Source organism: Stylophora pistillata, chromosome 1 (genome assembly GCF_964205215.1).
Source record: "Stylophora pistillata chromosome 1, jaStyPist1.2, whole genome shotgun sequence".
Classification (NCBI taxonomy): Eukaryota; Metazoa; Cnidaria; class Anthozoa; order Scleractinia; family Pocilloporidae; genus Stylophora; species Stylophora pistillata.
This window is the reverse complement of record NC_142519.1, coordinates 13417401-13444827: the sequence shown is the minus strand read 5'-3', so window position 1 is coordinate 13444827 and position 27427 is coordinate 13417401. Positions and strand designations below refer to the sequence as shown.

The window sequence follows — 27427 nt, the reverse complement described above, 5'->3', positions numbered from 1 at the left end:
CTCAATCACAAGAAAAATCATGCAATTGTTGAAACAAGCACTCTTATCCGCTAGGTGGCGAATGCCTAACTCAAGATGTGGTCCACCAGGCCACAGTTGAAAGTCCCATGGGAAAGAAAACATACATCGGGCTTACCGTGAACCAATTTAAAACAAGATTTAGAGACGATACGGCTTCATTTAAAAATGAGAACAAAAGGAACGCAACAGAGTTGAGCAAATATATCTGGTCCCTAATGGACGCCGAAACGGAGTTTACCGTGACCTGGAAAATAATGGCCCGCGCCAGGCCGTACTCGAACGCAACAAAGAGATGCAATCTTTGCGTAACAGAAAAATTTTTCATCATATGCAGAACAGGGGCGGGCACCCTGAACAAAAGTAATGAACTGGCGAGTGCGTGTCGGCACTCCACCAAATACTTGATAAAGCATGCTTGCACCATCAACTTATAAAGGAACGTTAGGTAACCGGTGTTTTATGCACCTGACGAGAGAGGACCACCAGACCCTGTCGAAACAGTTCTGTAGTGCGAAGTTTTAATTTTTATTTTCCTACACAATTGATTATAAAGCTCCATGATTGTAGAGCACTCTCCGATTCGAGGGTAAAGTTTTTACGCTACGTACATACACACGTACGTACGTGCTTACATACATACATACATATATACGTACATACATACATACATGCATACACACACACAGACATACATACATAAACACACATACATACATACACACTTACATACATACACACATACATACATTCATACATACATACATACATACATACATACATACATACATACGTACCTACGTACATACATACATAGCTACATACATTTTATTGAGCACATCCCCATCTGAGGCTTTTCAGTGAACAAATTGGATTACGAAATTAAAATACATCCAATACAATACTGAAAGGAAACGGGATTTCTTACATAATTTAAGCGGCTTGGATCTAACTTGTTTTCTGTCCTGTTGCAGTTTTAAAAAGAGGAATTTTTCTTCGTTGAAAGTTTCTGGTTATACGTCCAGGTACGCTGCCTCTTGTTGTATAAATAGATGTTAAATATTCTGACGCATGACCCGTCATACATTTAAATGTTAAAGTAGCATCTCGGTAATATAGTTGTGTTTTTACAGGGAGCCAATGTAAGTTTCTTAATACAGGAGAGATATGGTCATACTTCTTTGATGATTCGCGCGGCGAAGTTTTGAACGTATTGCAATTTATGAATATTACAGGCTCAGGTGGACGACCATACTGATGAACAGTAATATAGTTTACTGATAACAAGTGCGTTTATTATGGTTTCATGCAGTTGTTTATCGAAAACGATCTAATACGGCTTATTTTCCAAAAGGAATATGGAAACTAGTTTGGTTTTAAAAAATATAACTTTGCCCATCTTAGTTTTACCAAAATGTCGTTGTTTTGTAAATGTAACATGCCGGCCAGGAAGAACATTTAAAATCTTAGTATCTATAGAGTCCCATTCATGATTATCAAAAAAGCAAAGTATTTCACATTCAAGTTATGAATGGCGTTTCCTTAACTAGCACATTACTTCGAAAAATTAGGGCCTAAGGAACATTTCACAGATGTCTTTAGTATTTTTTTTTTTGTTACTGTTTTTTTTGCGAACGGGGTGAGCATCGCGATGCTTAATCAGTATTTAAGGACTTGTGAGGTGTCTAGCGAGTCCTTTGAAAGGAGACTTTACATAAGACTTCTCACGATATACAAGTTTTTGACAGAAGAGCCTTGTGTGATTCGTAGCTTTTGTTGTCCTTCACAATTTATTTCCTATTCACTGATCCTTTCTAAGAAACTATTTTTGGAATACTTTGCTAATTAATAACTATCTTAACTTATAAGCAACGCATTCGGAACTTAGTAAAGAATCCACAGGTACCGCTGAGGACTCCCCGCAGATGTCGTTAACTTCTCAGTGATTTCAATTCACTTTTCTTAATAGATATATTTTCGCTTAAAGCCCGTTTGTCTTTAATGCAACTGAGTTTTCCAATCACAGGGCGTTATTCATATCTTTTCTGCATTTTCAATTACATCAGAGACGACCTCTTTATCAGATTCCCGGCTAAAGATGATGCAATTGTGTTATTCAAATTGGAGGAGATGATTCGACTGGACTTGTTTGGAAAATGTACTCCGTATTGCATATCGATAAAAACGGATCATACGGCGGTCATTCTACCGGCGGGAACAAAACTCAAGCCCGTGCGCCAAATAGTTCGCATTCGGGATTGTAAGAAACACAGAAAGGAAGCGTTATATCTGGAACTAGCGGGTGAATGAGGCGGTGAATATTTTAAAGACTCTTATTGACAATTACATGGACAGGTGCATGCCTTATCGGAGAGTGCGCATGTCATCGCGTGATCCGGCGTGGATGACCCCCTTAGTTAAGTCTTTGATGAGGGCTAAATCGAGAATTGATTCAAACAATGTAGTTCGGCTACGTGAGATAAACAGAAGAATAAGTGAACTGATCAGCAAGAACAGAAGAAATCTTCTGCAAGTACTCATAGGTACTAGGGAGTGGTGGAAACATGTAGATGGCCTGTCACAGCGTCGCTGTCACTCAGCTAAGATTACATTGGACATACAATCGCTGGTTGAACTGAATGATTATTTTGCTGATTTATGTTGGGACACTGAGTATAAGCAACCTACACCTGCCCAAGTGGAGAATGGAGTCCAAGTTCCTGAGATTGGCAGAAAGACAGGTGTGGAACTGTTTGCGGCTCTTAAAAAAACAGCCACTGGACCAGACAACATACCTTTTTGGGTGAGGAAAGACGAAGCAGAAATTTTTACGCCTATAATCTGTAAGAACTGGAACTTGTCTCTGAAGTTTAGTACCTGGCCCTCATCGTGGAAAAGAGCTCACGTAACACCCCTCTCTAAGGTTGACGTTCCCAAGGGAAAGACAGACTACAGAGGAATCAATAGTACTCCAGTAATTGCGCGAGCTTTTGAGAAGTGCGTGTATAACATCCACGCGCGGGACACTGTTGAGAAACACTTGAGCTCGACTCAGTTCGCTTACAGAACAGGGGAGAGCTGTATAGATGCACTTATAAGTATGCAGCAAATCGCGTGCAGCTATCTCGACGATCCTAAGTGCAAAGCTGTGCGGTTATTTGCTATGGATTTCAGTAAAGCGTTTGACAGCGTTAATCACGAGCTTTAGTCTATTAAGCTTAAGCAGGTACCATTAAATCCACTTATAATCAATTGGTACTTAAGCTTTCTTGAGAAATGTCAACATCGCGTGATTTACAATAGTTTTCGAGGACAGTGGAAATGTGTTAATGGCGAAGTGGGTAACTCGACATAAGCACATATAGAAGAAAATATAGTTTAACCTTAAGGATAATTTATTGTCTTTGCGAATGCCAAGTTCATTTGTCATTATGATCCCTACAGTTTCTCGAAGTTTCTCTCGACCAGGAGGTTTCGGTTTAAGGTGGGAGGAATGTTACGGGAAAATTTAGTGATTTTTCCGTGTGGTTGTTCAGGCATATTTATTCGTTGTTTTCGGCATTTTGGCGATCTCAATTCATGCGAGTTTCTTTCATTGCGATGTTTCATAACCTATCGTCACACAGCATATAACTGGTAAAGAGGCTTAATCTCGTTGATCAATCATTCAGCTGATATATATGTTTAGCTACAGTTTAGTTAAGCTGCTTAGGTCGTCAAATATTCGCTCTGGCAACCTCTGGAGCTGTACTCCTTTTTCCAATACTTGCTTCAAGGATCGTGTTTTTTCATTGTTAGATTTGAATGCGATATTATCATCGGTCAATTTCCAAACGAAATATTGAAAAAACAGGATAATCCATTGCTCCAAGTTTGCACCGATTTTAATAAAATCAAGGACAAGTAAGCATAAACAGGTAAAATTTGTCTCAATCGATTGTTATAATGTTTCTTTACGATAAAGAAGGGCACTAAAATTTGCCTCGCTCGCGACACTTAGCTTCGTCGGTCGGTCGGCTCCCGTCACAGCACGAATATCTTTGTAAGCTTCATTTTTGGAATTTGTTTAAATACAGCTAACCCACTAGATCATACCTCGAGTCATTTTAATTGAGAGTAATAGACTGCTGACTTAATTTAATCCCACTTTGGGATCAAAAGAACAAACGACTCGCCACTTTCTTTCGTTGACACTGAGCAGCAGAAACACTCAAAGGATGAATAATAAGTTAAGTAAACACTGCTAATTAAATTTTGACAGGCTTAAAATTTAAAATACTTGTACTACGTCTATGAGAGAGAAACAAAAACAAAAGAAAAACGCTAAACGAGACGTATCTGCCGGTCATTGTGGCAGCTTGGGGAACTAAAAGCTACATTATACAGATATTTTCCGGGCCATCTCAGGATAATTGTTCCTCAGAGAAAGAACGAAAGAGCATATAGCCGATAAGCAAATACTTAACCCCAGCAGCTCTAGTTTTTCCTAAACTAAACTGTCCTAGTCAACTTAGCAATCATATCAATAAATATTAACATCGGAAGAGATCTCCTAAGGAGCCCCTATTAAGAAAATTACAGAGAAGTCATTTAATTTTCGAATAAAAGTGTGCCTGATCTCTGCTGTTTACAAAAAACAGACAAACAAACAAAAAACACGACCACTCACAGATATTCCAAGGACTTTAAGGTCTTGAACATTCCTGGATGAAGGCTGCTGAGTTTGTTATTGCTGATATACCTATGATTTGATTCGAAATAGAAACAACAAAAGCGCTTTAGGTGACGTATCTGCCGATCGTTGTGGATGCGTGGAGAACTTAAAGGTATTTTATACAGATATTTTCCAGATCACCTTAACATAATTATTCCCCAGACGAAGAACAAAAGAGCATAGAGCTAAAAAAAATACTTAACCCAAGCAATCATAGCAACAAATCTTAACATCTGAAGAGATCTCCCGAGGAGCTCTTATATAAAAAATTGCGAATAATAAGTCATGTAATTTTCGAATAAAAGTTTACTTGACCAAAAGGTTTCCCTGTGATTTCTACATTTTCCAAAGAAACAACAACGAATTGAAAAAAAAAAAACACACAACCTCCCACAGACGTTCCCAGGACTGAATATTTCTGTATGAAGGCTGCTAAGTTTGTTGCTCTTGATATCACTATCATTTGATTGGAACAATTGTCAAAAACGCAAACAGCACTCTTTGTTATCTGTTCTGAAACACTTTAAAAAAAACCTGGCTTTCTTTGAGTGGTCTTATGCACTCAGTACAATAAGAGCTGGAAAATTACTGACCGTGTGGCATTAGAATGCAGCTTATTGGTGGCGTATTTGAATTTTATCAGGCAAATATTGTTTACTTGTCTAATAATAATAATAATAATAATAATAATAATAATAATGGCTTTATTGCAGTTTATTTATTTATTTTATTTATTTATCTATTTAGTTATTAACTTCTCCACTACAAAGTATGGCAGGGGAACCGCAACATCGGCTAGCAAGTTACTGCGGGCCTTGAGAAAGAAAATGACTAAAATAAAAATAATAATGAAATAGATACAATTACAAAAACAACTAAAAGAATCTAAAAATAGGTACAATTACATGCAGCATGTAATGGGCATAGCAAAGCTTCTACAGCGACTACACATGAGACATACAGTTTTGAACGAAGGGGGTTATTAACATCGTAGGTGGCACTAAGGGCGGGATCATAGCATAGAGGCCATAAAAGAATAGATACTGTCCATATTAAACTGATAAGAAAAGATTTCTGAAATGTTGAAGTTCTATATCTATTGTCCGTATATTTGATGACATTAGTGTTCGATCTTGTGTTTCTACAGGTAGATCGAATACGGAGAACAATGTTGCTATCTACTTTAACAAGACCGTGGGTCAGTTTAAAGAAAAATACCATATCAAGGTATTCGTGCCAATATGTTATGGGAAGCAACTTCAACGATAAGAAACAGGGCTCAAAAAAAGGCAATTTCAGAATGTATTTAGTTGCACGCGCTTGCTTTCTCTCAATACAAGAGATGAGATTCACGGATTGGGGTGCCCAAATTTGTGAGGCGTAACCGAACAACTGCCGAACCAATGTTAAGTGCATTAAGCGTCTTAGGGTTGTATCTTGTGTAGTTCGAGTATTTATCTTAAAATTAGATAATGAAAAAATTTAAAATCAACTAACTAAGATATTTGATACCCTCAGGAGACAGCTATGGCGAGTCTCGACTTAACCCAATGGTTAGGGTTGCAGAAATCGATTGACCTTTTTCCAGTATTTTGCTGTTAGGGTTACAGTTGGGTTAGGGTTCCAGTTGAGTTAGGGTTCCAGTTGGGTTAGGGTTACATTTAGGTTAGGGTTTAGGGTTAGGGTTAGCACAAGTCAAGTGACAAGCATTCTCATTGCCCTCCAGCACCCTGGGGCAAGTGGCCAGATGGCACTGGTCTTGTTGAGCCCAAAACATTTTGCACTAACCTGATAATTTAAGAACTGTTACCTGCACTTTGTGTTCTAATCCCAAACTGAGCCCTGGAAGGCTTATGACAACTATCCTGCCCCTGTAAATCCCTATTCTTAACAAGTTAACAGCTTGCATAGTTAGAGACATGAAAATAGCAATATAGTGACAAAAGGAATGTTTTATTAATTAATTGCTTAATGTATCCCATTAATTTATTAGCTCAGCCCGTCTGTTCATTTACATGATGGCTTCATGTCAAATCATATGATACGTAAACCCCGAGATCGCGTTCGATCGTCACGTACTCCAGAGGGCTGTCCTTGATGATATATGACGAAACAGCAGGGTGAATCTTTCTCGTGATCATCTGGGACTTGCATTTCGTCTCATTGAAGTAGAGACGGAGGTCTGTTCTACCACAAGGTGGTAGAACAGCAACATCTCCAACGGATTTGATCGGCTTGAATACTTTCGCATCGTCGGCAAACATAGCGATGCGGCTGTTATCTACTGCGTCTGGCAAGTTGTTAACATACAGCAGAAACAGAGCCGTTCCCAAGATGGATCCTGAGGAACTCTGGAAGTAATGGGAAAAGTTAGGACATCGCTCCGAGCACAGTCACTCTTTGACGTCGGTTAGTTAGATAAGAGTTAAACCACCGAAGTAAGTTACCTCCGAATCCGAAGACACGCAGTTTGTACAGTAGCGTTGGTGGCACATCGTATCGAAGGCTTTTGACATATCCATATATACCGTGTTCACCTGACCACCACAGTCAAGCACTGACCCAATATAATGAAGAGCTTCCAGGAGATTTTTGGTACAGGACTTGCACTCAGAAATCCATTATGGCACGATTTTTCAACCTCAGCTAGCCGATCCTTAGAACTGTTAAGCGCGCACTTCTCTAAGACCTTGGATATCAGTTATAACAATGATATCGGACGATAGTTCTATACATACTTCGCCTCGCCCTTCTTGAAGACCGGTACGACGGTCGCTGTTTTCCACTCCTGTGGAAGTGACCCGGTACTTAGAGATTTGTTAAAGAGTTGACACAGTGACGGCGCAGTTGCGGAGGCCGTTTTTTTAAGCAAGCGCGCAGGGATCTCATCTGGGCCGGTCGCCTTGGTGACATCAAGCGACTCCAACGCGGCTTGTACCACCGGTACAGTTTATCTACAGAGTACCTATCGATCTGTAATTTTTACACACCCACCCATCCCATCTCAGGGGGAGGACATCCACCACACGGTAATCTCGTGCGTGGGAAATTTACGTCTTCTACCCCTAACCCAGCAGGAGACGAGACCTACGGTTTATTCGTCCTTATCCGAGAAGACTAGTATCTATCCATTTCTTGATATTATGGAAAGGTAGCACATTCTCCTCAGTTATTTTAATACCCTGAGTGTTGGTCCGGCCGGGGTTTGAACCCTCAACCTCCCACACAGCAGTCCGGCGCTCTACCAATTGAGCCAACCAGGAAGCCGTCTATGATATTAAAAAGCTCTTTCTCAAATATTTGCTTCCCTTTGAGAATTGTTATTTACATGACAAAGTCAAAGAGTGTTATCTACATCTTCCTACATTTGTCTTTACATCGGTGACCTCTAAAGCTCTTTTTCACAGAAGGATGTTTACCTTTGTAGCTTTAATCATGAGTTACCTTTGTAAGCGTTTTTGGTTTAACAGGTTATTACACTTTTGAAAAGATGGTTGTGATCTCGCACCACCCTAGACAGCTACATTCAAAACAGTCTAGTCTGAAGTTTATTTTACTTCTTAACCCCCGAAGTTACGTAGTTTACTCCAAATTCTTTGTATTTGTTTATATTTAATCTTAGATTCTCAGGGTTTATCTATTTACTGATTTACGCACGCTTCTTTTAGACCATCTGAGTAAGATTTTTTACTTCTCTAAGTGAAGCTTGGTGAAGTCATAAACCTGTCGCTCCGGACATTTTTCTCAAGATCAGGTCGAGGGTTACGGCGGAAAAAAATCGCAATAAATAAGCAGAATTAACAAGAAAGTCTTTTTCCAGCTCTTACTGTAGGAGCTCTTTTCATGGGCACATCTTTGAGAGCTGAGTAGAAAATCTTTCACAGAACTAACAAAAGCCATCGTAATCAGAGTGTGAAATTACTTTTGAACGACTGAGTAGCATTACAAATGCAGCCTATAGGCAGCATATTCATAACTCATAAAAGAATACTCAAGTAATGATAACGGTTTGTCACAATATCTTTTGTTTGTCGGTAAATGATATTCATAAAATTCACTAGTTCCTAAAGATCCTTGCTCAGAATGCTTTATTTTCACTCGACTAATCACTATGCCATCATTAGATTTGATCAGAATGTACAGGGTCAAGAGAAATGTCTGGACACTGTATAAACAGAAATTCATGAAATTCCTATTTTCCTTAATTGTGGTCTTTTGTCCTTACAGACTCAAAATATCCATACATCGATAACTCGAGCTATTTTTCAATTTCTGTCACAGGCGTGAGCTGACCACTCATTGTATTTGCACCCCGTTTACAACGTCAAATATCCGAGAAGTTTCCAATGGTCAGAGTAAAAAAAATTCAGATGTAGGACTTCCTCTAATGGTATGCACCCCTCCTATTTTTCCTGAATTTTTCTTTAGCATTTCGTTGAATAACTATTCTATTTCAACAAACTGTTCAGTTGTATATGAATAACTTGTTCAAGTACGATGTGTCCGTCATTTACAATAGCTGACGCGACGCTCAAAGTTTTCTGTAAATTTCATTCTCGTAAGAGTGCTCAGTTCTCGAGAGATTAGATAGACCACCTTTACGAGTTCAATTGAAGCTATTTCCTTTTCATGGCATAGGATGCGCTCATCCCATCGAATTCCGTTTAAGCCATGATGGTCATAATCGCTCTATCAGATTCTCGGCTTTAGATATTGCACTTCCAGTATTCAGATTGGCTAGCTCAATTCACTCAAGTGATGCAAGCTGAATTTCTTTTCTCTATCATTTCCATCGCTAAGTTCCACATCGAATGACGATTGAACTCAAACACACTTTAATGCTTGTCCAGGAAATATTGTACCTCGTCTCGTCCTCTGAAAAATTATTGGACTTTTAAATTGTTCCAGTCGTATAGCAATACCTATGTCATGTGTTTATAACCAGTTTAGACAGTCGGCCGGAAGAAGTATTTACTCCCGATTGTCTTAATTAAGCAAACACTGAGAGCGTAAACAAAGTAGATAAGCTACCACAGCATTATTTACGAGTGGTTAATTTTGACCAGGATTTCGAATTCCGTGGAAAGAGCTTTGCCGCCGTTAGATTTAACAGGCTCTCCATCTTAGGTCACAGAGCGTTGCCGACAGTGAAAACGATCCTATCAGTATTGCAAGCTCCGAGCCGGTCAATGCCGAGGAGGATGATGTATTTAAAGTGTACCTTCGAAAGCTGGTTTCTCATTTTTGAGCCGAGGACACAATGTGCCATTTGAGCGACATGTTTTTCGTCAACTTGTACCGACACAGGGGGAAACTGCTCACAAATTCATGGTTCGCCTTCGTAAACAAGCCCGTAGTTGCAATTTCGGCGAAGCCTTGAACGAAAACCTGCGAGACCAACTGATTGAGAAGCTGCCTGATTTCCAGTTAAGGAAGAAGCTGCTCTAAGTCAAGAATATTTCTTTCAAAGCTGCACTGGATAAAGTTCGAAAGTGGGAAGCCTCAAATGAGCAAGCAAATCAAATGGTCACTCCAGTTCGAGAGCTAGGAGCAAGCACTAATATGGTTGAGAAACCTTCAGGGCATGGATTTGGAAGAAAACCTTGCAAAACATATTTCAAATTGACAGAAATTGCCCAGCTCGACGTCGAAAGTGTAGTAATTGCCATAAATATGGCCATTATGCTAACTGTTGCAAAGGAGGAAGAAACCCAAAGCCGGGAATTCAAAGCCCAGCCCAACAACGAGGAGGCGGACAACGACACTATATTCAAGGAAGACAAGCCAATTTTGTGGGGAGTCCTTTCGAGAACTCAGGTGAGGATGACAGATTTGCTTTTCCTGTAGAATTTCAGGCATGTGCTCTGTCGACGTGAGCTGAGCCGGTGATCTCTGTGAGCATTAGCAGAGTTGATTGATTCAGGTTTGCAAGCAACCTAGTTAGCATGGGTAGTTTAAAAGAACCAAAATATTAGGAGCTAAGGACTGCGTTACCACCATGCACAAAGAAGTTCTATGCTTATGGGAACCGAAGTTGAAGTTTAAGTCAGAAGTTTCTGTTATCAAAATAAATCATGGGTTGTGGCAGATTTTCTTGCAGTCAAAACAGGGCGTTTTTTGTTAGGATACCCAACCGCCACAGACCTTGGAATCCTCCCATGTGGGTCAAGCAGATACTTTCAATACAGGAAACGGTAAAACTGTAAATGACACTTGTCGGAGAATTCAACGCAAAATGTCCCAGTGTTTTTCAAAGAATCGGGACACTAAAGGATTATCAGTTGAAACTACATAGTGGTTCCATTGTAACCCCAGTGGTTCAGTAGATGCGACGAGTATTCTTTTTACTAACAGACCGAGAAACTACCAAGGTTAATAACATCCTTGAAAAGGAAATCATTGAAACGGTTGATGGGCCTACGACATGGGTTAGTCCCGTTGTTAATGTCCCGAAAGCGTCGGGAGACATAAGGTTATAAGTTGATATGCGAAGTGCTAACAAAGCCATTATTCGTCAGAGGTTGCCCATACCAACCATGAATGAAGTGCTCAAGAGTCTAAAGGGAAGTGCTGTCTTCTCTGGATTTGTGATGGGTTTTCACCGGATCGAGTCGGATTCTGAGTAAAGGGATATCACTGCCTTTGCCACCCAGAACGGGATATTTCGGTACAAGCGTTTAAGCTTTGGTTAAATGCTGCGCCAGAAAAGTATCTGTATATCATCACTCAGTCAATGGCAGGTGTACAAGAGTTGTGTTTCTTAGATAGGAGATGATCGCATCGTTCATGGTCTAGACACAGGAAAAGGACAAGAACTTGCATCGTGTGTTGGAGCGACTTAGCGAGAAGCAGTTGACAGTGAATGCTGATGAGTGCTCATTCCAGATGGACAAGTGGCGTTCATGGGTTTTTTTACTTAGCAAGCATGGAATGGGGCCGACTGAAGAAAAGGGCCGGGCCATGGTAGAAGCAGGTAAGCCACAGACATCTTCTGAAGTTCGTAGTTTCTTTGGGCTTGTAGGATTCAGTGCCAGATTTATACCTGATTTTGCCACCAGTGGCGATCCTCTCAGGAGACTTGCAAGGCAAGGAGAACCATTTACGTGGGGTATGGTGCCAGAGGGTACATTCCAAAAACTGAACAGGTAAGTGCTTCGATAAGCACGCGTGCACCTGAGTTGTTGCTGACGCCAGTCCAGTGGAGCTTGCAGCAGTGTTGGTTCAAGCGAAAAAGGGAGAGTCGTGCTGTCTGTAAGGCCGGTGGTAGTCTGAGCCCAGTTGAGCGCCGTTACAGCCAAACTGAGAAGTAGGCACTAGCTTTGGTCTGGGCGTGTGAACGTTTCCACTTCTTCTAGTATGCGATCTCACAGTTTGATATTGTAACATGTAGAACTCAAAGTCATATATTCAAGAAAGTCGAGACTATCTGCTAGAAGAGAAAGCTGGGTTTCGCCCTACAACTATCAAGTTTGTTATGTGCCTTCAAGGAAAAATAAAGCGGATGCCCTTTCCTGACTGCTTGGTACTTGCAAGATAGGGAGTATGTACGTAAGGTAGTTCTGCATGCTATTCCTGCTGCACTAAGAATCAAAGAGATCGAACAGATGTCAGCGAAAGATCCAGAGCTGCAAGCTGCCAGAAATTGCCTCATTGAGGGAAAGTGGGACAGCGCTCCTAAGCTATACTTGCCTGCACGCAATGAGTTGACCTTTATCGGTGAGGGACAAGAAAGATTGTACCCCAAGCTCTTCGCAAGAGAGTCGTCAGTCTAACTCACAAGGGGCGCCAAAGAACAAAAAAGACAAAGGACAAAGGAGTTAAAAAGACTTCAAACAAAAGTCTTGTGGCCTGGAATGGACCGTGATGCAGATAGAAGATACTCAGAGTGTTATGGATGCCAGCTGGTTACAAAGAACGTTCCGCCTTCCTCACTAAAAAAAACGATGCTATCCAAACAACCATGCGAAGAATTAGTTGTAGATCTGATGTGCCATTACCGTTTGGAGAACACCTGTTAGTGCTCGTTGACTATTGTAGCCGTTGAATGGAAATTGAAGTCATCCTAACAACCTCCAGAAAAACCATTGTTCATTACCTGGATGCCTAGTTCGCAAGGCACGGAGGTCTGCGTACCGACAATGGTGCTAACCTAGTATCCCAGGATCCTAGGAAGTGACAGACTTTTCGGATTCGGTTGATCAATGGTATATTCGTACACGGCGCATCATATCAGAAAATTAGGCCTTTGAAGACAACTCACACATCTCATTACTGTACTTCTTTTTGTTTTTTTTGTTTCTCGTTGCGAAAGGGAAGAGCAAGACACTCGACTATTTCTCAAAAAAATATCAGGTGTCTAACATATCCCTTGAAAGGAAACCTCACATGAGACTAATCCCGATATACAAGTTAAGTTTTCGGTTAAATGTACTTTAAAATACACAGAAATGAGTTCGATAACCACGCTCCAGGAGAAATAAAATGCATGTATCCTTTGAGTGAGTCTTTTTAGTAACCTACTATAGCGTTTTATTACGTAAGCACTCTTCATGAGTCCTAACTTGCCAAGCAAACCATTTTGATTTTCCTTTTCACACTTTTATTAAAATAATCGATAATTGAATAGTCTGGACAAACAGTTTGATTAGTTGCAACAAATTTTCAGTTTAGTATGAATAATGAGCATAAGTCTGGGATGAGCAGGTTTGGCCAATCAGTTCAGATCAGGGCGCTGCCTGTCCGTCTGCCAATAAGCCCTTCTATACAAAGGATTAAGTGTAATATCTATAAATCGATGATCAGATTAAATGCTGTTGAATCAACTTGTGTTGTCTATTTTTGCACTGTGGTTCACACTTCCCGAACTCCAGTGCACCACGCCCCGCGTCCACTGCTCTGGGGTACGCGACATATCAGGACAAAGTATACTTGAATATCGACAAATTCTTGAATTAACGAGATCTAATTACTCTCCAAACTGTCCAAGATGGTAACGGACAACAGGTTTTTCCATAATGATGGAAGTAGTGTATCCCAGGATTTTATGTATCACAGGTACATCATATTGTCCATTCTTCCAATAACAAAACAAAAACGTTCATAAAATTGAATAAATCTTAACAAAAACTAAACATACAATTCCTGGAGATTGCTGAGGTTGGCAAACAAGTCAGATGGTAGCTCTTCTAGAAGATTGTTTCTCAGGTCTCTATGAAAGACAATGGAAATTGCAACCGACTTGAACAATGAGATAAAACCGCAAATACATGTAGATAATGATTAAGTTTAACGTGGGAGTAGACAGTGCGATTTTCAAATTAAACGTGACCCGTACGTCCCCGCTCACGAAAGCTGACCTGTGTAGGGCTGGAGGGAGTTGACCCGAGCCAGTTCGGAAAATTCCGTCTGGCCCAGCACTCACTCAGCTCTGTTTCGTTTTCCAAGAACGTGAGTTCTAATCGAGAACTTTGACTTAACTGAGTTTTCTTGTTCTGACTATTTTCTTTGCTGCGCTTGCTCCACGCGTTATGACCTCAAAAAAATTTTTTTCTTGTCCTCCTCGACCTTACTTAATCAATGAATATTTCATCATATCACCAATAAGTTATTAAGATTTCGAACTGATTATGTTTTAACCTAAATAGGACGCGATTACATGCATAAGGTGAGAGTGCGCCGGACTCACACATCTCATTACTGCTTTTCTTTTTGTTCTTTTTGGTTGTCCTTGCGAAGGCGAAGAGCAAGACACTTGACTATTTCTCAAGAAAACATCAGGTGTCTAACATATCCCTTGAAAGGAAGCCTCACATGAGACTAATCCCGATATACAAGTTAAGTTTTCGGTTAAATGTACTTTAAAATACACAGAAATGAGTTCGATAACCACGTTCCAAGAGAAATAAAATGCATGTATCCTTTGGGTGAGTCTTTTTAGTAACCTACTATTGCGTTTTATTACCTTCATGAGTCCTAACTTGCCAGCCAAACCATTTTGATTTTTCTTTTTACACTTTTATTAAAATAATCGATAATTGAATAGTCTGGCCAAACAGTTTGATTAGTTACAACAAATTTTCAGTTTAGTATGAATAATGAGCATAAGTCTGGGATGAGCAGGTTTGGCCAATCAGTTCAGATCAGGGCGCTGCCTGTCCATCTACCAATAAACCCTTCTCTACAAAAGATTAAGTGTAATATCTATAAATAGAAATGTGAGCTGACATAGCATAGTATCTCTGATACAACTTGAGAAAATCTTTCACTTGAATCAAATAATACAATCAAAGAATAAATTAGGGTTGGCTCTGTTCCTGATGTTAACCAATCTTAATAACTACATTATTTAGGAAGCCCAAGAGTGCCACTAACAAAGAATTACTTTCCATCAAGTAGGCAAGTCCACTAGCTATTACTTATGGCAGTATAACAGGGGTTCTCTAGGATAATTTCTTGTAACGGAAATTTAAATCCAAAATAATGGGAACAGGGGTATCAGAGGGCAAATCTTTTTAATCATATGCACGAATCTACAGTAGATGGCTAATCCGGATTACTTTGATTATGTTGGAACAACTGTTATTACTTGCTGCAAGGGATTAAACGTTATCGGTGATGTTTGATATCATCAAACTGACCTAGTCTGATAAGTCCCTTTACCCATCTGGAAAAACCATACTTGAGTGTCAACCAATTCTTTCAAGAACGAGATCTAACTACTCTCCAAACTGTCCAAGTCGGTAACCGACAACAAGTCTTTCCAGAATGATGGAAGTAATGAGTCACAGTATTTTATGTACCACAGGTACATTATATTGCCCATTCTTTTAAAGAAAAAGAACATTCTTTCCAAACTATTTGCAAAGGTTAAAAAAAATTGTTACTGTGCGTTCAATTGTTTTTCGATGTTAATGGTAATATGTAATATACCCACAGGATTATTGTGGTACCTGGTAGTTTCTGTGGAAATTATTTAAGTTGTTTTCCCCTGCATGTAACTTTCATTGAATTGGTAGAACCCTCTACTTGCTCGCACTTGCAGACTTGTGGAAAATCAATCGAAGTATTAACTTTTTTCTAAGTCTTTCTCATTTTACGCGCACACACCACAGCGAGTTGCTCCAAGCAACTAAAGAAATTGGATTAAAGTGTGAAAAACTATCTGAATTTTATTCAAATGCAAATTTACTTACAACTTTTTTAGATCGGCAAGGTTATCAAATATTCTTGGTTGCAATGTAACCAGTTTGTTACCATCCAAGTCACTGAAACGAAGGTATTTGAATAAATCCAATTATCAAGGTCACATTCAAAGTTTGACATTGCTTTACATGATTACATTAAAATCCCAGAGGTTCTTCTCCCGCAGACAGGAGTAGCATATAGCAATTTGCTTATCGTCTGAAAATAACAAATGAAATTAAAAAAAAAAAAATAAAGCCCCTGCCATCTGGTGTTTTTTTTTTTTTTTCTAATTACTCAGTCATGATTTCTCCAGGATCACTATTTTACCAAAAGAGATTCCAAATGAACCGATTTTGGCAACTAAAAATCGTATATACCGAAAACTGTGTAAAACACGCCCTATTGCGATTTCTTTTGTCATATTTTGTTTCAAAAATACATTTTTAACAAAGGTATTGTGATATTACGGCAACAGAGGGTGCAAATTAAGTGACGGTGATGCATTGCTTTGGACAGCAGAATTTGCCCAGTTCTCAAAAGTGACAAAACATTCAGACAGATATCTCCATCAAAAGGCATATAACACCTTTCAATGGATAAATCGCCATCCAGCAGATAAGTGCTGACAAAACGTACTATACCATAAACAGTAACAGTACCGATTATGCAAATAAATTCTGATTCGTGTTGTGGCCCTTAAAGATAGCATATTAATCCAGGAGCAAAGAAGCTAGCAGTCTAGGTTATATGCTTGTGATTCATCTAAACGTCGCTCACAGTTTCTTTAATGAAGTCAGGTGATGAAACATCTTTTGCGGCAAAGTCTTGATTTTGTTGTTCCCCAACACTCTGCAAGAAGTGAAACGTAATAGCCTTTCGCCACTTTTTCTCTCGTATGACAAAATAAGTTTTCATTTGCATGCAAATTAAACTCATTTTTATGCAAATGATTAAGCACCAGGCCTCGTTTTGAAAAAGAGGCCAAATGTAAATCGGAAATGGGCTATTTGATTTCTTTAAGTAAAGCAAAGTAACGTTTAACGTCATTGAAGTTAAAAACATTCTACAATGACCAGGGCGTGGTGCACTGTCCGTCTATCAATAAGCCCTTCATTACAAAGGATGAAGTGTAATATCTACAAAGAGGAACGTGCAAGCTTTACGCTTCTATGGATATAAACTTTGGTTGCCTATTCAAATGGAGTCCACTCCCTCTGACTGTCAATTGGCCCTCATCGTTTTCATGCACTCGAAGTTTCAAAAAGCAAAAATAACTGCCGCGATACTAGTTTGACATTTTGTGCTCTTTCCTATTTAATATGTCTAATCCATAATCGGTGGGCTTTACCGCTCTCTAATACCCTGCTCTAATCTCGCTCTTAGCCAATCAGAACGCGCGTTATATCGGCCACAAATCTAAGCCATATAATAATGATCCATAAAAACCATAGTTTCTTTATTTCTGGTCTTTGTGTCCTCAGCCTAAGAAACTCGTTATATTAATAACTGAGCACTTTTCAAATTTCTGTTACAGGTTTGAGCTGTCTGAAGAGTGACCTTTTCTGGCCTTAACTGACCAGTCTCTATTCATATCTTATAATGAATATCGAAAAAGAGGAAATTGATTACGTAATCACCTTCGTTCTTATTTAAAGTAGCTGGAGTTCTGTTTTGTTTCAGTATCGAGTTTACCCTCATCTTTTACGTATGATATTGTTCACAGTTTGAATCGCTCACGCAGCTAGTCCTTCCTGTTTGAACCGGTTTAATATCATACCCTTAGCAGTGAACGCCCCCCTTAGTATGTCGAAGTTGGAGTTTTTATCGAAGGAGTCACATCGTAGTGTTTTACTACAATTTTGTCTGTTCGAGTTACGCAACGTAGGAGTTTCTTTACGCCTTTTAGACAGGATCAGATGTAAGTTGTAACCTATTTTATTCCGTTTCTTTTTCCTTTCGATCCCTTTTCTTTTGTAATTAGTCTTAGCTCTTTTCCTTGTCTTGTTCATTGTAATTTTTCCCTTTTAGTTTTCACCGCACGTGTACAATATTCAAACGAGTCGATGATCAGATTAAATGCTGTTGAATCAACTTGTGTTGTCTATTTTTGCATTGCGGTTGACACTTCCCGAACTCCAAGCCCCGCATCCGCTGCACCGGGTACGCGACAGTGAAATATGTATATCCTATTAGACGTTCTGTTGTGTCGTATCGCTGAGTATTTGTATGAGTTGTGCCGTATTTACAAGATAATCCGACCAATTGTTGGAGACAACATCTGTACGTTCTCGTCATTCATCGCGCCTTTCATAAGCTTCTAGAAGTAGCAGCGCTATCGCTAGATTGCAGGCACTTGTCGACGCGAAAGCGGAAAGAAAAAGGGCTCAGTACACGCGGCTAATCGGCAGATAAAAGAACGTGAGCGCAAGAAGTGCGAAGCAGAAGAGCAGAGAATTCGGCAACAGGAAATGGCGCAGTTTGAAAGGGAAATAGCGATCTTACGAGCAGACGAAAAGGTCGCGATGGCGGACGCCAAGCTTAAAGTTTTCGAAAAGGCCCTCCGAGAAGAACAGCTAGGCAAAGTTTTAGAATTACCAGAGTTAGAAGTCCCCAAAATAAAAGCATCTGAACAAATAAAGACTCTCTAGGGAATCTATAGGAGTTGTTACCTTCGCCTTACTGTCAAACAACACCGTCTGGTGAGTCGTACGTATAAATTCGACCGGGTTCACTTCGGTATTTGAATTCCGTAGTAAGGACAAAGGGATTACACGTACCTACAAAGCGATTAAGCGAGAATGGGTGGTAAAACGGAGCGTTTCTCGGATTGATGCAGTGGAATTTGGAAACTTTTCCCGCTGTAAGGGGTAGGTAATAGCTAAGCGCTCTCGCCGGTGGAAATTTGACGGAGATCGATCGACTCTTGTGGAATTTATCGGCCTTCGAGTGGCGACGGTTGGTGTTGGGTACCGCGGTTGAAGTTTCCAGCCCTGAATTTTTCCATATACAGTTCACTGGTAACATCACACGCGTTACAAAGAAAGTGTTCTGCCTCTCTACCTCATCATTAGCTTTTGGCCAGGGAGAGGTTTTGAGTAACGGTGTCGATCCCCATTTCATTCAGGTAATCTTCTACTTCTTTAGATTCAAGATTTGAGCCATTGTCTGTACGCAGACCTTTAGGCAACCCATGTCTTGCAAATTGGGCCTCCAAGCAATGAATGATGGTTTTGCTGGAAGTTGTTCGGATAAAATCAACTTCTATCCACGCACGGCAATAATCAATGAGAACTAACAAATGTTCTCCAGAAGGTAACGGACCCATTAGATCCACAGCTGCTTCTTCCCATGGTTGGTTGGCTAATGGTGTTGACTTCAATGGTGGGGGTGGAACGTTCTTGGTTACCATCTGGCACCCGTAAAATTCATATCTTTTCTCGGCACCACGATCCATAGCAGGCCACCAGACCTTTGTTCTAAGTCTCTCCTTTGTCTTTATGACTCCTTGGTGCCCCTCGTGTGCCAAACGGACGACTCTCTTGCGAAGTGCTTGAGGTATAACAATTCTTGTCCCCCGGACAATTACATGCCCAATAAAAGTCAACTGATTGCGCACTGGCAAATACTGCTTTGGGGCATTGTCCCATTTCCCTTCGATGAGGCAATTCCTGAGTGCTTGCAGCTCAGGGTCTTGTGCTGAGACTTGTTCAATCTATTTGATTCTCAATGCAGTAGGGACAGCCTGTAGAGCTATCATGCGTACATATCCATCATCTTCCACGGACTTGTCTGAAGTATGTATCTTTGTCAGTCGGGAGAGGGCATCTGCAATGCTTTTTCTTGAAGGCACATAGCAAACTTGATAGTTGTACGGTTGTAAACGCAGAACCCAGCGCTCTATTCTGGCTGAGAGTTTAGAATTCCTTGAGTAGATGACTTTAAGTGCTTCATGGTCTGTCACTAGATCAAACTGTGGAAGCCCGTACAAGTAGAGGTGGAAGCGTTCACACGCCCAGACTAAGGCTAGTGCTTCCTTTTCTGTCTGACTATAACGACGTTCCACTTGACTCAAACTACGACTAGCATAACAGACGGCACGGCTTTCCCCATCTTTTTCTTGCACCAGCACGGCGCCAAGCACAACAGCACCTGCATCAGCAATAACACGGGTGGGTGTGTCCTTATCGAAGTAAGCTAGGACTGGTGCACTTGCAACTTGACTCTTTAATCTCTGAAATGACTCCTCCTACCCATTGCACCACACGAAAGGTTCCCCTTTTCTAGCAAGTTTTCTGAGGGGATCAGCAGTGGTAGCAAAATCAGGTATAAACCTGGCACTGTATCCAATGAGCCCTAAGAAGCTACGGACTCCTCAAGGTGTCTGAGGCTGACTTGCCTCTGCAACGGCTCTGACCTTTTCCTTCGTTGGGCCGATACCATGCTTGCTAAGCAAAAGATTCATGAATACCACTTTAGTCATTCGGAAGGAGCAATTTTTAGCATTCAAAGTCAGCTGCTTCTCACTAAGACGTTGCAACACACTGTGTAAGTTCTTATCATCTTCCCCACGATCAGTGTCTCGACCATGAAGGATAAGATCATCTGCTATGTTTGACACCGTTGTAAGCCTGCCATTGACTGGGTGATGATATGCTGGTACTTTTCTGGTGGGGCATTTACACCAAAACTCAAACACTTGTTGCGGAATATACCATCGTGGGTGGCAAAAGCAGTGATATCCCTTGAATCAGGCTCCAGCACAATTTGATGAAAACCCCACCTTAATCTAACTTCGAGAAAACACCACTCACACTAAGACTTTCAAGGACTTCATCTATGGTTGGTATGGGCAATCTTTCCCGAAGAATTGCCTCGTTGGCTCTCCGCATATCGGCACATAACCTTATGTCCCCGGACGGTTTAGGAGCAACAACGACTGGGCTTACCCCCACCGTAGGCCCCTCAACTTTCACAATTATGTCCTTTTCAAGGAGTTCGTTAACTTTGGCAGTTACTTTGTCCATTACAGAAAAAGTTACTCGTCGCATTTTTTGAACGACTGGGGTCAACGTGTAGCTTCAACTGATAATCTTTAAGCTTTCCAATTCCCTGGAACACCCTGGGATATTTTTCTTTGAGTTCTCTTACAAAGGTATCATCAACAGTGTTACAGTCTCCTGTCCCGAGATTTCCCGAGAGATCCACACGAAGGATTCAAAGATCTGTGGCGGAAGAATATCCCAGCAAACAACGCCCGTATTCAACAACAATGAAATCTGCCACAACCTTTGCTTTTGGTACGGAAACTTCTGTCTGAAACTGGCCCTCAATTTTAAGCTCTCGATCTCCATAAGCATACAATCTCTTCATACATTCCTGAGCCCCTGATACTTAAGTTCCTGCAGTGTATCTTTACTGATGAGGTTACTTGCAGAACCTGAATCAATCAGCACATCTCTGCTGATTACACCAATCTTCACTGAGATAACGGGCTCAGCGGAATTTGACATAGCGCATGACTGTTCTTCTATAGTAAAAGCAAAACTTTCATCCTCACCTGACTCGTTACAATGACCCTCAACATATTTGGCCTGTTTCCCCTTACCATGACGCTGCTGCCTGCCTCCCCGTTGTTGGGTGTTACCTTGCTTTCCAGGCTTCAAGTTCCTTCCACCTTTGCAACAGCTTGTATAGTGACCATATTTACTACACTTGCGACCTCGGGCTGGACAATTTTTACTTTAGGAAAAATGACCTTCTTTGCCACAGTTGAAACAACTGCTCTTTCCTTTGTCTCCACGCCCAGGACGTTCTTTAACTGTATGAGTACCTGCTCCAGGTTCTTGGCTTGGCGTCACCATTTGACTTGCCTGCTCGCGTGAGGCTTCACACTTTCGAACTTTATCCATTGCTGCTTCCAGAGTAATATTAACGACTTCCAATAGCTTCTTCTTTGGCTCAACATAAGGCAACTTTTCAATCAATTGATCCCGCAAATTTTCCTCCAAAGTTGGACCAAAATTACAATGACGAGCTTGTTTACGTAAACGAACCATGAACTTATCGGCGGTCTCTCCCATTGTCGGCGTAAGTTGACGAACTACATGACGCTCGTACGGTACATTGTCCTCGGCTCGAAAATGAGCATCCAACTTTCGCACACACAGCACATACTCGTTATCCTCGTTAGCATTCAGTGGTCCAGGATCTCGGATATATTCGTAAATATCTTGTACTTCCATACCTGCTAAATGAAGTAACTGAGCTGTTTCCGAGAAGGATTCGTTATTCCCTTGCCATCGATGTAATACTGATACGATCGTTTCCAATGTCGCCATCGCGACCTGAGAGGCGAACAACTACAGTACATACAGTACACGTTTCTTTAATAATCTTCCCGCGCACACACATCCCCGAATGTATTCTTTTACATATGCAACCGCTGTCCTGGTATACTACAGGCCCTCCCCGCGGAAGACCAAGCAAAAGATGAGCGTGACCTTGACTTACGTCACGACCGTTTACCAGCTCGACGTTCGCTTGGAGTTTCCTGGCACCTGGAGACTGACGTCTTTACATTTAAGGTATCTCTACCAGAGAAGCCGTGCATGAGGAGAGGATTCTTGTCCATTGTCAACTTTGTGGACGACTCGCTTGGATTTGCAGTGCCTGATATGCTCCAAGGGAGAAAAATACTGTGGCAACTTGTACTTATGGGAGAGTGGACAAAGGAGAACAATAACCCCTTGCCTGGGTCGATCCTCTCCCCACTACAATGATGAACCGGTGGCTGCATTGGAGAGACTCTGTCGCATAGTTACAGAGTCTGTCTGCACCCCGCGGCTGCCACCCAAAAGACTCCGGTAGCGTGACTACACGCATTTATAGGAGCCGTATTTCTACTTCCGTCAGTTCAAAGAAGCAATCGGTGTGTCCACGGCTCTCGTCTACGGCCAAGCCGGAGTTGCTCCACTGAATCCAACAAACATGCCGCGTCTGGAGCTGTGAGGAGCGACGCTAACAGCTCAAGCATCCCAGAAAGTTATTTCAGAAATCGATCTGGAGATTTCCTAAGTGACCTACTACACCGACTCAAAGGTAGTACTGGGCTACATTTCAAATGCAATTCGTCGATTTTTTGTGTACGTAGCCAATCGAGTTCAGCTGATTAAGAGTATGTGTACCCCTGAACAATGGAGATACATGGAGACTAAAAAGAACGCAGCGTGCCCAGCCACCCGCGGAGTTCCCGAAAGCAAGCTAATAAAGACGAGCTGGCTCGTAGGCCCAGAGTTTCTTTATAAACAGGAAAGAACTCTTCCATTCAATGAAACATTCGGACTCAGTGCAAACGATTCTGAAGTCCACAAAGGAGCGTTCAGCACTGGAGTAAATACGAAAAAAGATAAACTATACCTTGGAGCTGAAAGATACCAGAATTCCTCTTCACTAAAGTTTCTGCAGCGAGCCGTCGCCAACTTAAATGTCCCAGTCAGAGAACTCAAACGCCGGAAAGAAGCCTGAGCCAAGAGAGCTAACTTCAGGAGCCAAACGCCTAGTGTACCAGGTAAACTCAGAGCCTAGACGACCCAGGAATGAAGCAAGCCCTGCAGACCATAATAAGCAACACGAAAAGAGCAGCCTTTTGTGAGTTAATGAGGAACGCCAGAAAAGAGCCCGAGCTACCGAGAGTAGTGCCAAGAGAGCGCTCAAAGTTTCGTAACTGTTCCACCTCGATCTGTTTCTAGACAGCCACGGAGTCCTTTGCGTCGGAGGCAGATTAAAAAGAGCCGAGATGGAGTAAGGAGAGAAACATCCAATCGTACCACAGAATTATCACCATATCTCACAGCTAGTGGCTAAACACTATCACCACGAAGTACACCATCAAGGGAGAAAGATCACAGGAGGCGCCATTAGGCAAGCAGGGTTCTGGCTCATTGGAGGTCACGACATAATAACGAGGGTCATTGGAGCCTGCTTTCTCTGTAAGAAGCTGAGGGGACCACCCCTTGAACAGCACACGAACGACCTTCCGCCAGATAGGATCGAAGTCTGTCCCCGCTTTATTAACGTGTCTTTGGCCTCTGGTCGGTGCAAACACGTAAAACTAGACAGGGAGCAGCGAACGCTAAACGCTGCGGCTCAGTGTTCACGCGCGTCAACCGTAGAGCCATTCAAATCGAAGTCTTGGAAGTCATGGATTCCAGCGCCTTTATCTGCGCGTTGAGGAGGTTCTTTACGCTACGCGGCCACTCCAGACATCTCAGGTATGATCGAGGTACTAATTTCGTCGAGCTACGACGGAGCTTGAAGCAGCGGCATCCAAGTCGGACGAGAAGAGAGTAGAGAAATTGTGACGGAGTGTGGCTGCAAGTGGGAGTTCAATCCTACCTGTGCATCACGTTTGGTGGGAGAGGCAGATCAACACAATTCGCCGCATATTAGATGCTATGTTCGCCGAGCTGGGCAAGAGTCAGCTTACACATGAATTTCTAACGACACTGATGGCCTAAGTTCTAGTGATTGTGAATGCTAGGCCGATAGCAGCGCTTCCGTCCGACCCAGACGACCCATAGCCTCTGTCCCGTGCGATGTTACTCACTATGAAAGCATGCCCTGCAGGACCCCCCTCAGGAAAGTTCGTGCATACGAATATATACGCGCACCGTCGCTGGAGACGAGTCCAGTTCTCTCTGCAGAGCAGTTTTGGACGAGGTGGAGGAGAGAATACTTACAGAGCCTACAGCCGCGACAAAGTGGACGGAGACGCGGCGTGACCTGTGCGAGGGAAACGTCGTTCTCATGCAAGACAAATCACGACACCGTAACGATTGGCCCCTGCGACGAGTGTTGGAGGTCATGAGGAGTGACGACGGCAGAGTAAGAAAAGTTAATGTAGATGTGGCTCAAGATGGAGAAAGGAAGACCTAATCACGGCCGATCAAGGAGCGACAGAGCCGATGAAAAAAAGGGAATTTGATTATGCAATTACCTTCGTTCTACTTTAAAGTAGCAGGAGTTCTGTTTTGTTTCATGATCGAGTTTACCTGCAAGTTTTTCGTATGGTATTGTTTTACAGTTTGAATCGGTTACGCAGCTAGCCGTTCCTGTTTGAACCGGTTTATTGGAGAACGCCTCCCCCCCCGCTTATCATTTCGGAGTTGGAGTTAGGAGATCCAAGCAGTCACATGGAAGTGTTTTACTGAAGTTTTGTCTGTTCGAGTTATGCAACGCCGGAGTTGCTTTACGCCTTTAAGACAGGATCAGATGTAAGTTGTAGTCTACTGTATTCTGTTTCGTTTTCCTTTCGATTCCTTTTCTTTTGTAGTTAATCTTAGCGCTTTTTTATCTTGTTTCTTGTAATTTTTCCCTTTTCCTTTTCACCGCACGTGTACAATATTCAAACGAGTCGATGATCAGATTAAATGCTGTTGAATCAACTTGTGTTGTCTATTTTTGCACTGTGGTTGACACTTCCCGAACTCCAGTGCACCACGCCCCGCGTCCACTGCACTGGGGTACGCGACATATCAGAACAAAGTATACTTGAATGTCGACAAATTCTTGAATTAACGAGATCTAATTACTCGCCAAACTGTCCAAGATGGTAACCGACAACAGGTTTTTCCATAATGATGGAAGTGGTGTATCCCAGGATTTTATGTATCACAGATACATCATATTGTCCATTCTTCCAATAACAAAACAAAAACGTTCATAAAATTGAATAAAATCTTAACAAAAGCTAAACATACAATTCCTGGAGATTGCTGAGGTTGGCAAACAAGTCAGATGGTAGCTCTTCTAGAAGATTGTTTGTCAGGTTTCTATGAAAGACAATGGAAATTGCAACCGACTTGAGCAATGAGATAAAACCCCAAATATGCATTAAAAATGATTAAGTTTAACGTGGGAGTAGACAGTGCGTAAATTCAAATTAAACATGACCCGTACGTCCCCGCTCACGAAAGCTGACCTGTGTAGGGCTGGAGGGAGTTGACCCGTGCCAGTTCGGAAAATTCCGTCTGGCCCAGCACTCACTCAGCTCTGTTTCGTGTTCCAAGAACGTGAGTTCTAATCGAGAACTTTGACTCTACTGAGTTTTCTTGTTCTGACTATTTTCTTTGCTGCGTTCACTCCACGCGTTATGACCTCAAACAAATTTTTTTCTTGTCCTCCTCGACCTTACTTAGTTAATGAATATTTCATCATATCACCAATAAATTTTTAAGATTTTGAAATTATGTTTTAACCTAAATAGGACGCGATTACATACATAAGGTTAGGGTGCGCCGGACTCACACATCTCATTACTGTTTTTCTTTTTTTCTTTTTGGTTCTCGTTGCGAAAGGGAAGAGCAAGACACTTGACTATTTCTCAAGAAAATATCAGGTGTCTAGCATATCCCTTGAAAGGAAACCTCACATGAGACTAATCCCGATATACAAGCTAAGTTTTTCGGTTAAATGTACTTTAAAATACACAGAAATGAGTTCGATAACCACGTTCCAATAGAAATAAAATGCATGTATCCTTTGGGTGAGTCTTTTAGTAACCTACTATTGCGTTTTATTACGTTCATGAGTCTTAACTTGACAGCCAAACCATTTTGATTTTTCTTTTTACACTTTTATTAAAATAATCGATGATTGAATAGTCTTCATTTCGGTACCGGTGGTTTTAGCAAATGGTGATTACTATGCTGTTAATGGTAAGAAGAGTGTATGCGCGCTTTGAAAGACAAAATTAAATTTGAAAGACGTTTGTAAGCTTGAGGTGGAGGAGGAGGGGGAAGGGGCTGGGCGAAAAATGCTCAACACTCCTATCAAATAGCCATCTGTTACTCAATAATTTCCTATTGCTTTTTCTCCGATATTGTCTATTGCAAAAGTTAGCACATACCAGTTAAGAAGTGATTGCTATTTTCCTTTGTGATGGATCTCAAATTGAGGTTGCCACGTTCGGAGAGAATCGTATCATTAACATCTGCGAGTTGTTGTTCTTCTTCTTCCTTCTATCTTCTTCTTTCGTTGATGTTATTAGAAAGAGGTATGAATAAATTTTGTTTTCTATGTGGTATTTGGCCAATCGTAGAGAAGAAGAAATGCATTCTTTAGTGCAAAGGAGACCTTTGGTGCATTATATCAATGCACATATTGTTATGAAAATTTTTTTACTTAAAGGTAAAAGAAAATGTAGCTTTTGGAGAGGAACTCCTAACTGCTTTGCGTAGCATAGTGGTAAGGCTATGGTTTGATAATTGTCTCATAATAACGCGTTGTCTGAGGAGCGTTGGTTCAAGGCTCAGCAGAACTGCCAAGAAGGTAAAAAGGAAAGAAAAAAACAAGAAAAAAAAAACCGAGGAGAAGTTAGGAACGAAGGGGAGAAGGGAGAAGAACGTGAGAAAGAAATGGAGACGAAAAAGCCGCTTTCAATCAATTTCTCTTTTATTGAAGTAGTAAGTACTTATTAGTAATGTATATATGCTAAACCCGTGGGAATAAGTC

The 27427-nt window shown here is 41.3% G+C and overlaps 1 long non-coding RNA gene and 1 pseudogene across 2 annotated transcripts in view; one reads left to right on the top strand and one right to left on the bottom strand.

Moving 5' to 3' along the window:
* LOC148741295 (anoctamin-4-like) overlaps nucleotides 1-27427 on the top strand; it is a 223507-nt pseudogene that overhangs the window by 140016 nt on the left and 56064 nt on the right. The window lies entirely within an intron of this gene.
* Nucleotides 13793-25740, bottom strand: LOC148741300 (uncharacterized). The gene is made up of 4 exons (XR_015989195.1): nucleotides 25675-25740; nucleotides 16694-16765; nucleotides 15925-15996; nucleotides 13793-13940 (listed from the first exon to the last, which is right to left on the bottom strand). It is a non-coding gene; the product is annotated as an uncharacterized LOC148741300 (long non-coding RNA).